Below are 14,979 nucleotides of genomic sequence, written 5' to 3'. Positions count from 1 at the left end.
TTCTTGCTTAAGGGTTCATAAAAAATAGATAAATAGATATTTCTTGCTTAAGGGTTCATAAAAAATAGATAAATAATGCTTATCTTCAGCAATTTTACAGCAAGAACATATCAACTTATATTAGCGCTCTCTCTCTCTCTCTCTCTCTCTCTCTCTCTCTCTCTCTCTCTCTCTCTCTCTCTCTCATCTCTATATAAAAAGGCATCATACTAAAAAAATTATGAGAGTGGATTTTTTGCAATCAACATTACCAACGATTGTGATATTGGTCGTAGAGTGAAGATTAAATGGCAAAAAGTGTAAAATGTATTTTAAATAAATTTTTGTAATGTATAATATAAGGCATTTGATCTCCATGCAACAAACAATATCCATTTACTATACTGAATATACATTTTTACAAATGTAGAGAAGACATTAGAGATTCTAAGATATTGTGGTATATATGTAAAAGTATCACCTTCTATCAAGACACCAACACCGCCCACTTTCAAAGCCTCTTAGGCACCTTCACTTCCTTTACAAATAACAATTTTATCCTTCACTAACTTATCATTAAGTTGAATATTTTAATTGTTTTTAAAACTCAAGGTCTTTTAACTTCGGTCTTCATGGAAGATGTTCATTTTTTTGTCCATGCACAATACGAAAAATATGTATTTTTAGTCTATGTGAAGGCATGCATTTTTTTGCTAAATATAAGGACTAAAATGTATCACTGTTGCAAGATTTTTTTTTTTTTTGGTAGTGGTTGTAAATATAAGGACTAAAATGTATCACTGTTGCAAGATTTTTTTTTTTTTTGGTAGTGGTCGGGATTTGAACCCCAGACCTTGCATATTTTATGCATTGTCCCAACCAGCTGAGCTAAGCTCACGAGGACGTTGCAAGATTAAAATTAAAATGCAATGATTAATAGGGACTAAATTTTTTTTCCCTTTATAAATTTTCATTATATTATTGTTTATATTATTTGTTACTTTTAAGTACTTATATTTCCTCTACGAAGACTAAAATATACACAATTTTCGCATTTGCATGGACAGCAAAATGAATAACAATTTTTCAGGAACTTAAGTTAAAAGGAACTAAATTAATAAGAACAATTGAAATATTTAACTTAATGCTAAAAATAATAACTGAATAGAGAAAAATTTTTGAAAATCAATAAATTACAAAGGATGTTGCCGCCATTTACAATTACATAAATTGTGTAAGGTATCAAGTGCAAGTTCCATGTACACCAATAAAATTTTAGAGAACCATGCTTATCTAATTTATTTATTTTTTATAATTTCTTAACAACTGTTCCAGGGACATTTGTTAACATTTTTCTTATTTTATTAATCAATTTCTAGTAGTCCAAGTGCAACAATATGCCGATTGTGTGCTCTTCAATAATAATACAATTGTAGGGTTTGGTTTCTGTTTTTGTGATTCCAACGGAAGCCTTATTTCGGGTATATCAAACTATTCTCATTGTGCACTTTCACCAACTGAAGTTGAAGCTTGGGCCTTGCCTGAGGCCATGAAATTTGGAGTGTTACTTTTCCCACCCTATGCCTTTCCTCGCGCGCCCGATTTTTTTTCAATTTTACCCCTTGTCCGGATTTTGTTTTCCGGATTTCATTGTTAGAAATTTGCAGATATATCCGGATTATATTACCCGAAATAGTGTTTTACCAGAACTTTTGCAATTGTAAGGTCTACAATTCCTAAAAGAAAATGCAAATAAACTAAAAAACATAAATAAAAAGACACAAACATAAAAACAATTCATTTTATTAATATATGAACAATACATTACAATAATTTTCAAGCTTTCAAGCTTTTTAAGCTTATTACATAATATCCTAAATCTATTTCTAATCCTATCCTATTACATAAGTTATATCAGTGGCTCCAGCTCTAACTCCAGCCACTAATGAAGAGGAAAGAGGGTGGGAGGAAAGAAGATGGCGGGGAAGAAGAAAATCTGTTGGTGGGGAGACAGAGGGGGCACAGGGGCCTCTAGGGAACAAGAGACCATGATGGTCAACATGACACCCAGACAAATCCACCTCAGATTCAGACTGACCCCTACCCTATTGACTGATCATATGACCCCTGATGAATTTCCAAAGAGGCCTCTTTCTATGAAAGGCCAACGATGGAAACACATCGTTGTAGAAGAGGAGAAGAGAAGAAAGAAGAAGGTGTGAAATTTTTTGAGAAAATGAACCATATTTATAGGGGAGGGGGTTAAAAAACGTGTGGGAGGCCATCAATGTCGGTCAAAAAACGTGTTTTTACACTTGACCACCGCCCCAAACGTGTTCTTTGTGGTGCAGACCACCGGCCAAAACTTCTGGTGAAGTCCGGAAGATATAATTCGGATTATGTATTCCGGAAAAAGACGATAATGGGGTGTCCCAAAGTGAAACTTGGGACGTTGTGTATGGTGAGGGTTGGTTCGGATTGTATAATCCAGATTGATTCAGCATTGGATTCTTCTGTGTGGCCTGCATTGTACCGACAATTTTTGTGGTCCACAACGCCCAAATACCTCTATAAATAGGGGTCCCTGTTTTCATCACAAGTAAACTACACCAGGAAAAAAAATCATGGAATTCCCTGGCTTTGATCCGAACACCAAGCTAGCGGCAGTCTACTACAATGGCGGAACACCACCCCATCTGTTTAGGATTCGCGACGATGTCACCCTATCCGGGCTGAAAGATGAGCTGGATCAAATCAATCGTCAACTCAACCGCAGAGACACTAGGAGGGTGGTCGGTGTTGAATATCGATGTCCATTGTCCGACTCAGCCGGATCTCTACGCTTCAGCCGGATAAAACTCACAAACGATGACGACGTCATAACCATGTTCTCTGTATATGCGTGTTAGCATATAACCCAATATATGCTTTTCGGATTACAAAACCCGAAAATACATAGGGCGTCAGTGTATTCCGGAGAACATAATACAGAATGCTTCAGCATAGGATTCTTTTGTATGGACCACATTGCACTAAGATTTTATGTGGTCCAAAACATCCAAGGACCTCTATAAAAACACCCTCTCCGGTTTTGATCTTCAATACCAGCAAAACACACAAACACACCAAAGCAAACCATGCAAATTTTTGTCATCAAGCTGAGGATCTTTCTAACGCTGTCGCGAATGGATGAGTTAACTCTCTATTTGACGGCATTATGAAGATCCTCAGCATGCTGTCAAAAATATATAGATAATGCTTGATGCCTCTTTGATAGATAGATAACTCAAAAATATCAAGAGGTTTCTATGAGTTAGATCTTGTTGCCTGCCAGATAATATGTCATTTGGCAAGGCAGCAGGACCTAACTCAAAGAAATCCTCTTGAAAACACCTTGTCTTTCTTCATTGTGTTGCAGATCTAACTCCAAAGAAGAGGTTCTTATGAACTCGATAATGTTGGCCTGCCGATCGTAACATGTCAGTTGGCAGGCCGGCAGGATCGAGTTCAAAAGCTCCTCTTCGAACACCTTCCCAAAAGATTCATCATTTATGTTATTATGGTTTTTTTTAACTGTTTATTTGTCTTATGTTGCTTTTATTTATGTTATGTATCTTTGATCTATTTTTTTCCAACGCACTCGCAACGAAAACGATCCAAATAAAGGGTCTGGTACAGTTCGGACTTTACACTCCGGACAAACTGCATACGTTCCAGATTGTATAATCCGGAAACACTCAGTAACATTTAGGCCGGTGACGTTTCACCAAAGGTTAGGCCGGTTAGTGGAGTTTGAATGCATTTTTTTACTGTTTTGAATGTGGAACACGTTTTATTTGACTGTAATTAAGACCTATGACTTATATAAGGTTATAAAAAGGCTTGGATCTTCAACATTTTCCTTCATTCTTCTTCACCTCCTTTCTTACATTTTCTTCAAAAATTTTAAGTTTTTTAGGTAGCTTTTAGGAATGTTTGTGGTGTCATGGTCATTGTTGACCGCTCACACGACCCCTGCAATTGCATTGCAGCTTATGCGGGGGTCGTATAACGGTCAACAGAGACCCTTGACATCAAAGAAAGACACAAAATATGCATATCGTATATGGCCGAATTTTATATTCCGGAAGTTACTAACAATCCTGTCCGGAAAACATAATCCGGACCAGGGATATTTTTGGAATTTTTGCAGGGCGCGCGAGAAGGCCATAGGGTGGGAAAAGTAACACTCTAAAATTTGCCATTGATAGAGAAATGCAATCAGTGACATTTGAGTCTGATTGTAAAGTTGCAGTGGACTCCCTCAACTCTTGTTGTGCATTGCAAAATGAAATAGGTGACGTAATTTCTGGTTGTAATACTCTTTTATCTTCTTGTACTAGTTATGTTGTGAAGCATATTAGGAGGCAAGTAAATATGGTTGCTCACTCTATAGCTAGAGCATCCCTATCTCACCCTAGCCCCCATATCTTTGATGACAACGATTAATAGAAATGAGTAGTGCCACACCTTAATGAAAATTCCAAGAATAAAGAAAATTGAACTTGGCATATGCTTGGTTTTAATTAATCTTTGAAAATAATTGTCTCATGAAGCTGAATCTTTAGAGAAATGATGGTTGTACATCCATTTTGTGACAATTTTTAGACAACTTTCTCTCTCATACTCACATTATATTCTTACTCTCTCTCTCTCTCTCTCTCTCTCTCTCTTCCTTTTTCTCTCTCCATTGTTTTTGTTGATTTTGTATTCCCAAACTGTTGAATTTGGATTTCCAAATTCTATTATCTACCGAAGTTGTTACTAGGTTGAGTCACGACCAGGTCGCTCTTTTTAAGACGTTTCGTGGCACTACCCAAAGTTGTGCAAGGTAGACTATCAACCACGTCGCCTCCAGGATAAAACAAGCCCAGCTACGACTGTTCGATTAACTACTGCACTGTAGAAAATCGTTCGAGAATTACACCATCAAATATGGTACTAAGACAACTCTTTAATACTGAAACCACTTTAATATGGTATTGTTACCACTCTATAATGGTGCTAAGACCACTCAAATATGGTGTTACCACCATTCTAACCTTAATTTCTCCAAAGTATCAATATGGCACTACGACCACTCAAATATGGTGATACCACCATTTCTCCTCAAATAGAAAATATTGAAATAATTTTTATATACCGTTAAAATCATTCTTAATTCTGACGGGACATTGTTTATTCCAAATAGGGACTATGATCTTAAAAGTACTCTTTATTTCGAAGGGACATATATTATCGAAGGGACTATGAACTTAAGACCATTCTTAATTCCGAAGGGACATTAAACCGAAAAGGGACTATGGTCTTAAGAACACTCTTAATTCCAAAGGGACAGAAAGGAGTAGAAAAAGGAGAAGGACTTGTTAAACAAGTCGAAGGAGGGAGAAGAGAGGAAAGACTCGTCAACACAAGTCAAGAAAGGGAGAAGAGAGAAAGAGTTCCCGACAACTCAATGAAACTCTTTGGTGTGTGGAATGCACTATGTGAGTTCTCTATTTATAGGCAAAATTCACAACTAATAAGTGAGAAACTTTGGGAACAAGTAATATGAAACTTTGGGAACAAGTAATATATTACTTTGTGATTAAGTAATTCACATATTAGATCTAGTACAAAAATATCTTAATTGAGTACCAAAATATATTATATTTAGTACAAAAATATATTATATTATGTACCAAAATATATTTCAGATCAAGTACTAAAATATATTAGATTGCGTACCCAAATATTTTAGCAAAACTTGGGGACTAAGAAAACACTTTCTAATAATGATTAAATTAATTTAATAATGATTAAATTAATTATTTAATTTATCATTTCCAAATAATAAAATATATATCAATATATATTTTCTTTAGTGCTTACTTCGTTCACATAATTATGTACCCCTATTAGAGGTACACCCCCACTATATAAACACTACTAATGTGTGTGTTCTATCCGATGTGGAACTTCCACTTTTTTCAATTCACACAACACTAGTTCTACCCAACATGAGAATTTGTGTTTAGTCTTTTTACTCAATTTCCACACATGTTCCAACAGTTTTTGACCAATGAAAAGAGAGAAAAGGAAGGTTGTTAGGTTGTACCAAATGGTTGTTCAAATGTCATTGCTCGAATCTTTATTATAAACCGTTGAAAAAAATTACCCTTGAAGATATTGAATTATACTTATATTTTTTTCATAGTAGGCTAAATTAAATAGTTGGTCCCTTAACTAATTTTTTTGTTTCATTTTGGTCTCATATAACTGCTAATCTTTATGTGTTGGTTCCTTATCTCGGCTTCTATCAAAAAAACCCAAAGTATTGTACAAGTGGGCGTGTGATGTGCCAATCATGGAACCAAAATAAAACTAAAAAAACAGTTAAAGGACTTAATATGTAATTTAGACTTTATTTTACCTTGGTTAATTTTTTACCCTCGGCAATTGGTGTGGCTGGTAGCACGTTAAATAGAAAGTTTGCTACCAGTTCATACTAGGAGACAATAAAACATATGAGGTAAAATATATTTTTTCTTTCCAATGCAATAGCATACCTTAGTTCATACTAGGAGACAATAAAACATATGAGGTAAAATATATTTTTTCTTTCCAATGCAATAGCATACCTTATTCCATCTTTTGATTAATCACTTAAAAATATAAAGTCATACTATGGTCTCAATTCTTGAATTCTATCTAAGCTAATTTAGTTTAGAAGTTATATATATATATATATATATATATATATATATATATATATATATATATATATATATATATAAGTCACATGTATACGAAGATGTGTTTGTGAAATACAAGTACGCTCAAGAAGCACAAGTAATGTTTGATCTTGACTCGCTTTACACTAAAGACATAAGTATGAAGCGTTCTAACAACAATATGTTACATTTTATTCCTTATATTTTGCACACCCACACAAAAAAATGTGTCCCTCCACAATGACCAAAAATACATATTTTCCGTAATGTGCATGGACAAAAAAGATGAATAACATCTTTTATAGGGACTAAAGTTAAAATACTCTGACTTTTTAGAACAATAAAAATATTCAACTTAATGCTACAAATAATAATATTTGCTCTAAAATGAGCATTATTGAGTAAAGAAAAACTTTGATAATCAATGATTTGCCGATGAAATTATTCTAAAATTGTTTTTTTTTTCAACCAACATGTTGAATGATAGGTTGGTGAAGGGTAAAATTGTTCTCTACGAAGGAAATCAAGAAGCCTCGTAGGCCTTGAAAGTTGGTGTTATCAGTGTCTTGATACAAGGTCTCGAACCCATACATATTCAAAAAAATGCATACCCTCTGCCTACTAGTTCCCTTCCATCAAAGGATGTTGCCACTATTTACAACTACATACAAGGTATCAAGTGCAAGTTTCATACACTGATAAAAATTTAGAGAACCATACTAATCTAAATTTACTTGATTAATCAATTTAAAGTAGTCCAAGTGCAACAACATTTAGGACTGATGAGTTAAATGAAACTTTGGCAATTATTGTTGCATTTTTCTCATCAAGGGGTCCAAAAAATGCTACAACAAAGATTTTGTGGGTTCCCTTTCTAGGAATAAACAAATTAAATACATCTCTATCATTTCAACAATATTTTTAGCTATTTTTTTTAGGGTTAATTATGTTTCTAATCCCTATAAAATAGCGACCTTGTAAGTTTAGTCCCTACTTAATTTTAATAGCATTTTTAGTCCCTATAAAAAAAAATTTACTTATAATTTTAGTCCCTGCTAAAACAAAGTTTGATTAATTATCCTTAAACTCTTAAATTTTTGAACGATTTTTTTGAGACAAGATTAGAACACTATGAAAGGTTCGTTTACTAAAATTTAGAATTTTCTGACATGAATTGAATTAAATATGAATTTTTTAAAACGACAAAAGTTAAAGATAAAAAGTAATAAAATCTGGATGTAGAAATCAAATTTTGCGATAATTTTTTGCGGACGAACTTTTAGTAATGTTCTAAACATGTCTGCAAAAAATTGTTCAAAAACTTAAGAGTTTAAGCATAAATTAAACGAATTTGAATTGAGTAGGGACTAATACTCAGTGCAGAAAAACAAAATTAGAGACTAAAAATGCTATTAAAATTAAGTAGGGACTAAACTTACAAGGTCGCTATTTTATAGGGACTAGAAACATAATTAACCCTTTTTTTTTAATGTTGTAACGGATTTAACTACTCTTGGAGTAGACATTATAGCTTAGTTGACCTATAATTGCTCCTATTTCCGATGAGAAATGATATTTTGACAACCACTTTTTGACAACTTTTGGACAACTTTCTCTCTCATACTCACATGATGTTGTTATCCTCTCTCTTCCTTTTTCTCTCTCCATTGTTTTTGACCAATAAGAAGTGAGAAAAACAAGATTGTCAACAAAATTGTCATCAAATGGATGTCAAAATATCATTACTCATTTCCGATACTTTCACTGAGAACAGAAAATTGGAGTTTGATATTATTTCAGGAACATCAATGTCGTGTTTGAATGCGTATGGTGAAACAATGTACATCAATCATTTCATCCCACATGGACCACTGTTGCTATCCGTTCAGCTATAATGGGCGGGTATAATGACAATGGATAATAGAAATGAGTAGTGCCACGCCTTAATAAAAAAAGGGTTTAATGAATCAAATATGAAAATTGTTTATAGGAAGATGTGCATTATATTTAATTCTTAACTTTTTAATGAGTTGAATGCACACAATTTTAGACAATATTTCTTTTTTTGGGTTTCTTAACATGTGCCCTTAGGGCACAAGTTAACACTACCCATAAAAAAAATCCAATAATAAAGAAAAATGAACTTGTCCCGTAAGTGTAGCTCAGTTGGTAGCTACCAGGGACAATGTTTGCAAGGGCTGGGGTTTGAACCCCGGATTCCCCACTTCTCCACACTTTAAAAAGTGTGTGATCTAGCCACTAGGCTATTGAACCAAAAAAAAAAATTGAACTTAGCGCATGCTTGGTTTTAATTAATTTTTGAAAAAAAATTGTCTTTTTTAAAGTTGAATCTTTGTCATAACCCATTGAAAAAATTACCCTTGAGGATCTTGGATTATACTTCTATTTCTTTTGTATTAGGCTGAATTGGACTACTAGAAAAATCCAAATTAGAGACGGGCGAAATCAGTCTCTAAAATGCAAAAAATCTGTCTCTAAACAAGTTGGAGACGGATTTGGAGACGGAATTGGATCCGTGGTTAATTTACTCGTCTCTAAGCTAATTGGAGACAGATTTACAGATTCCGTCTCTACCAGACACGGAAAAATTCCGTCTCTGAATCATATATTTCGTGACTACAAAGAAACCAAATTTTGTCTCTACATAAAATAAATTCCGTCTCTACAGAGACAGAATTTATATTCCGTCTCTAACTTCAATTTTTTTTTTTAAAAAAAAACAACCAAAAGTGCTCTTAAAAATACATAAATATAGTTTGCAAATTTTGATCAACATAATAATGTCTCATTCAAGAGAAGAGTACTCTTAAAAATACATAAATATAGTTTGCAAATAACTGAACAAATCAAAGTAAAACTATCCATTACCTAAAAATAATAATATGATAATGAATCTAAAATTTTCGAAATCTCTAAATTGTTGTTACTATTCCCTCCTTCATTTACATTATCATTCTCTCATGCTCTTGACATGTTCTTGAGCTAATTGACAAAGCTTCGGAATAATGTCTAAGCTAAATAGGTAACTTCCATCAGCCTGCAAAATTTAAAATATGTAGGCCTCAAGCATAGTTTTTGTTGTTTTCAATAATTATGCCAAGGAAACAAAGCAATGTCAATCAAGCTAGTCAACAAATTTTCTTTAATAGTCCTTTATGTATAGAACAATAAACAATTAGAGTTACAGAATGACTCAACTTAAGAGAAAACTTACATGTGTAGCATGGATTTGGAGGCGAAAAGTCACCTTACGTTCTGTTTTCTCAATCTTCCCCCAACTAACCCAGACATTGTTCTAGTAAGTTAATCACATTTAAGATGCATTATTGCCAAAACTTGAAGTCATATTCAAAAACAATATATGTAGTGACAAGAATGCAAAGGAAGTAAAAAATTCACAATCACTCATATCCTTGTTTAGACATAAACTAATGTTATTCTACTAACATGATTTCATGCTCAAATAACCAAACCTTAAACAAGTAGTTGATATTGAATACCTAGGTGTGATATCCTATTTTCCTTGCAAACCAACTAAAGTCAGTTAGCCTTCAAAACACAATATCCTACATAACAAAGACAGCCTTCAAATCATGTTTTAAATCAAACACTAAACAATAAACTTATTGAAAAAATAAATAACATGGATTAAAGTTTAGAACTAATATCTCACCTTTTTAGAGACAATTGTACTAGATATGGAATGCTATTAAATCAATCAAAGATAGAAAACTTCAATCAGGTAAAGATGCTGCGTAAAACAAAGAAAAGGTGTTAATTGTTATTATCTAAGGTTTCTAAAAAGTTTAAATTTAGTATATTGAATAACTGCCCATGAGGGATTCAATAGTAAGTCTCAACTTCACAAAATACATAAATCGTCAAGTTGGGATTATAATCGAAAACATGCTAACAAACTACAAAGCTGTCAAGATATTTTGGAGCCAATATATTTTAGTGAAAATAATGAAATTACATAGATCTAAAATATTAATTTTAATTTAGAGACGGGCAGATTCAGTCTCTATAAACATTAACATGTTAGAGACGGAATTCGAGACGGAATACATTTGAGACGGAATAAATTCGTCACTAATTTCCATCTCTATGTCAAAGTTGACCACATGTTGACTCTCTATTCATGGAAATAGAGACAAAATTGATTATAGACGGATCATTCCGTCTCCAAATTCCGTCTCTAAGCTGAGAATTTATAGTTCCGTCTCTAACATCAAAAATCCGTCTCCAATGTCGTCTCTGATTGAGACAGAAACTTTTCCGTCTCTAATTTCTGTCAGTATTCTGAATTTTTCTGGTAGTGATAGTTGGTCCTTTAATTTTTTTTTTTGGTTTCATTTTGGTCTTATAACTACTAATCTTTATTTTTTGGTCCCTTATCTCGCCTTCTGTCAGCCAACTTGGTCATAAATGTTAAGTATTGCACATGTTGCGTGTGGTGTGGCAATCATAGGACCGAAATGAAACTAAGAAATTAGTTAAGGAACTCAATATGTAATTTAAACTTTATTTTACCTTAGTTAATTTTTTACCCTCGACAATTGTTGTGGTTGGTAGCACGTTAAATAGAGAGTTTGTTACAAAGTTCAAATTTGGAGACCGTAGAACATATAAGGTAACATACTCTTTTATTTCCTATGATATAACATACCTTATTTCATCCTTTGGTTATTCACTTAAAAATATAAAGTCATACAATGGTCTCAATTCTTGTATTCTATTTAAGCTAATTTAGTTTACAAGTTGTGATATGAACCTTATATCATAATATTTTTTAACACACGCGCGCTCGCTCGCACATACACAGTTGAGTCACATGCATATGAAGGTGAGTTGTGTGAAATACAAGTACATTTAAGAAGCATAAGTAACGTTTGATCTTGACTCACTATACACTAAAGGCAGAAGTATGAAGCGTTCTTACAACAATATGTTACATTTTATTCCTTATAGTTAGCAGAAAAATGTGTCTCTCCACAAAGACTAAAAATACATATTTTTGGTATTATGCATGGACGAAAAAAATGAATAACACCTTTTATAATAATATTCAACTTAATTCTTCAAATAATAATATTTACTCCAAAACGAGCATTATTGAGTAGAGAAAAACTTTGAAAATCAATTATTTGTTAACAAAATTATTCTAAAATTCTATGTGTTGCTCAACCAACACGTTGAATGATAAGTTGATGAAGGGTAAAATGGTTCTCTATGAAGGAAGTGAAGAAGCCTTAGATGCCTTGAAAGTTGGTGTTACCAGTGACTATGGGATCTTGTGCAACATCAACTGCAGCAGGTGGGAACCCAGTTAGCATGGCAAGCATGCTAGGACTTGCACAAGGAACAATAAGAGGTGGAGCCCCATCTGCACGCATTGCAGTCTACAAAGTATGATGGCCTGAAGTATAATTTTATACAAATATTCTTGCCACAATTTCACTTTGACAAGATTCAAATAAAAATATCCATTTTTGAGATGAAATTTTCAATGGAGCATTACATGCTATGCAGAATAAAGTCCCGACGTCAATGGCAATTAGGAACTCAGATCCACACCATTTATCCTTAGTTAATTTTCCACCCTCGACAAATGTTGTGGCTGGTAGAACGTTAGATACAAAGTTTATTATCAAGGTCAAATTAGGGGACAATAGAACGTATGAGGTAAATTACTCTTTTCTTTCCTATGCTATAACACACCTTATTCCATCTTTTGATTATTCACTACAAAATATAAAGCCATACGATGGTATCGATTATTGATTTCAATCTGAGCCAATTTAGTTACAAGTTCATGAATGAACATTATATTAGAAGTTTTTAACACTTGCACGCGCGTGCGCGCGCACGCGCGTGCGCACACACACACACACATATACACACCCTATTATTTATAGTGCAGATAAACCAAATGTCGTAGTAGGGGTTGATCGACACAAATCTAGGTAACTGGCATTCGTTTCCTTAAAAGTCATAAATAATGTAAACTTTAATATCATGAAAAGTTATAAAGGAAAAAAAATATGGTTTTAGTCCCTATAAATTATTACATTTTATTTTAATTTTAAAACCATATGTTTTCTTTGAGTCCTTATATTTCCCTTGCTGACCATGTTCCCTTGTTGTTATATGTGAAATTGTTGAAAGCATAAAAGTACTCAAGAAGCTTCCTATTGCTGTAGTACTTAGAGAATAAGATGTACCAAGGCTATTCATGTTTTGTTAAAGGTACATTCAGGGTCAGTCCTGGGGAGGTGCAAACAACTCTATAGAGCTAGGCCTCCCCAATTTTGGGGCCCAATTTTTATTTTGTTTTTTGTTTTTTTTTTATTTATTTTTTTATATATAATGCACTCAAAATATTAATATATGCGCATAACATGACAATGTTAACAATAGTAAACACGTGGTCCAATGGTAAAACTCGATGCTATTATTTTTGTTGGTGGTTGCGGTTCAGCTCCTATGGATGGCAGATGTACATATATTTTTAATTGTATTTTTTTTCCAGCATGATAGGGCCTAATTTTAATGAATTTGAGGTCAACCTATCATTTTCCTTTTTTGTATTGTGCATAGACGAAAAAATTAATAGCACATTTTATAGAGACTGAAGTTAAAATACCTTGATTTTTTTAGAACATTAAAAATATTCAACTTAGTGCTTCAAATGATAATATTTGCTCTATAATGAGCATTATCGAGTAGAGAAAAACTTTGAAAATCAATTATTGGTTAACAAAATTATTCTAAAGTTGTATGTGTTGCTCAACCAACGCGTTGAATGATAAGTTGATGAAGGGTAAAATTGTTCTCTATGAAGGAAGTGAAGAAGATTTAAAGGTCTTGAAAGTTGGTGTTATAGGTGTCTTTGAGACTAGGTCTACAAGCTCAATATATCCTCTCATCTATGCTACGTGACAAAAAAATCAACAAGAAACTACATTTCTGAGAATCGAAAAAGACTTAAAAAAGATTAAAAAAAATGCTTGTTAATGGATAACAAAAAACATGTATTAGTTGTCTCAAAACAGATAATGCTGGTTTGTTTTGTCCGGTTGAGATGAGACACCATAGTTCAAATGCATTTGAAGCTAAAGTGGAGCTATGAAATTAAGAAGATATCACACGATGTTAGGTTGAATATTTCACATGGTGCTTCATGTCATTGCATTGATCAATTTTACTAAACAATGCAATAATATCTAGGATCAGTGAGTTAAATAATACTATATAGCATTTGTGTTTAAATCTTTCTCAACAAGGAGTCCAAACAATGCTACAACAAATTAAATACATCTCTACCATTTTGACAATATTTGCAGTTAACTTTTTTTATTTTGTTTAATATTGTAGTCAGATTAAACTGCTCACAAAGTAGACATTATAGGTAGTTGGTCTAAAATTGCTCTTATTTGAGACACACTCAGTGAGAACAGAAGATTGGAGTTTAATATTATTTTAGGAAAATCAATGTCATGTTATGCTTTGATTCAAATATTTTTGCCACATTCGATGACATGATTACATATAGGGTATATACTATCAATCTCGCTTGGACCAAATTCAAATAAAAATATCCATTTTGGATATGCAATTTTTGTTGGAGCATTCCATGATATGCAAAATATAGTGACAACAATATTGACAACTTGAAATTAAGGTTCACTCTCTTCACCGTTAGTTAATTTTTTTACTCTTGAAAATTGTTGTAGCTGGTAGCACGTTAAATAGAAAGTAAGTTACCTAGTTCAAATTAAGAGACAATAGAACATATGAGGTAAATTACTCTTTTTTTTTCTTATGTTGTAACGTACCTTACTCTATCTTTTGATTATTCACCTTAAAATATAGAATGGTCTCAATTCTTGAATTCAATATAAGCTAATTTAGTTTATAAGTTCATGATATGAACCTCATATTAGAATATTTTTCAACAAGCACAAGGGTATGTGCAATCGCACGTGCGCGCGCACAATACACACACACACATATAATAACGTCAATACTATTTTTCAATATATTTGTCTCATATGTTTAATTTAAGGTGTCTCATTAAACATATTTAATCTCGAAGAGAAAATATACCTTATTATCTATAGTGGAGATGCACAAAATATTGTAGCAAGGGTTGATCGTCATAAATCCATATAACTAACATGTGTATCCTTAAAATGAAATACAAATTAGGATTAAACAATAATGA

The 14,979-nt window shown here is 32.9% G+C and overlaps 1 long non-coding RNA gene across 1 annotated transcript; it reads right to left on the bottom strand.

The window, feature by feature from the left end:
• Window positions 1-9,670: 9,670 nt before the first annotated feature.
• On the bottom strand, window positions 9,671-10,486 carry LOC146919426 (uncharacterized). Its single transcript, XR_015010670.1, has 3 exons — window positions 10,426-10,486; window positions 9,967-10,318; window positions 9,671-9,789 (listed from the first exon to the last, which is right to left on the bottom strand). It is a non-coding gene; the product is annotated as an uncharacterized LOC146919426 (long non-coding RNA).
• Between the last annotated feature and the right edge of the window lie 4,493 nt (window positions 10,487-14,979).

This window comes from Medicago sativa, chromosome 5 (assembly GCF_051527215.1).
Source record: "Medicago sativa cultivar Bolivia chromosome 5, Bolivia_mono, whole genome shotgun sequence".
NCBI classification, from domain to species: domain Eukaryota; kingdom Viridiplantae; phylum Streptophyta; class Magnoliopsida; order Fabales; family Fabaceae; genus Medicago; species Medicago sativa.
Note: the sequence above shows the minus strand (reverse complement) of the source record. Positions and strands in the feature narration are given on the sequence as shown.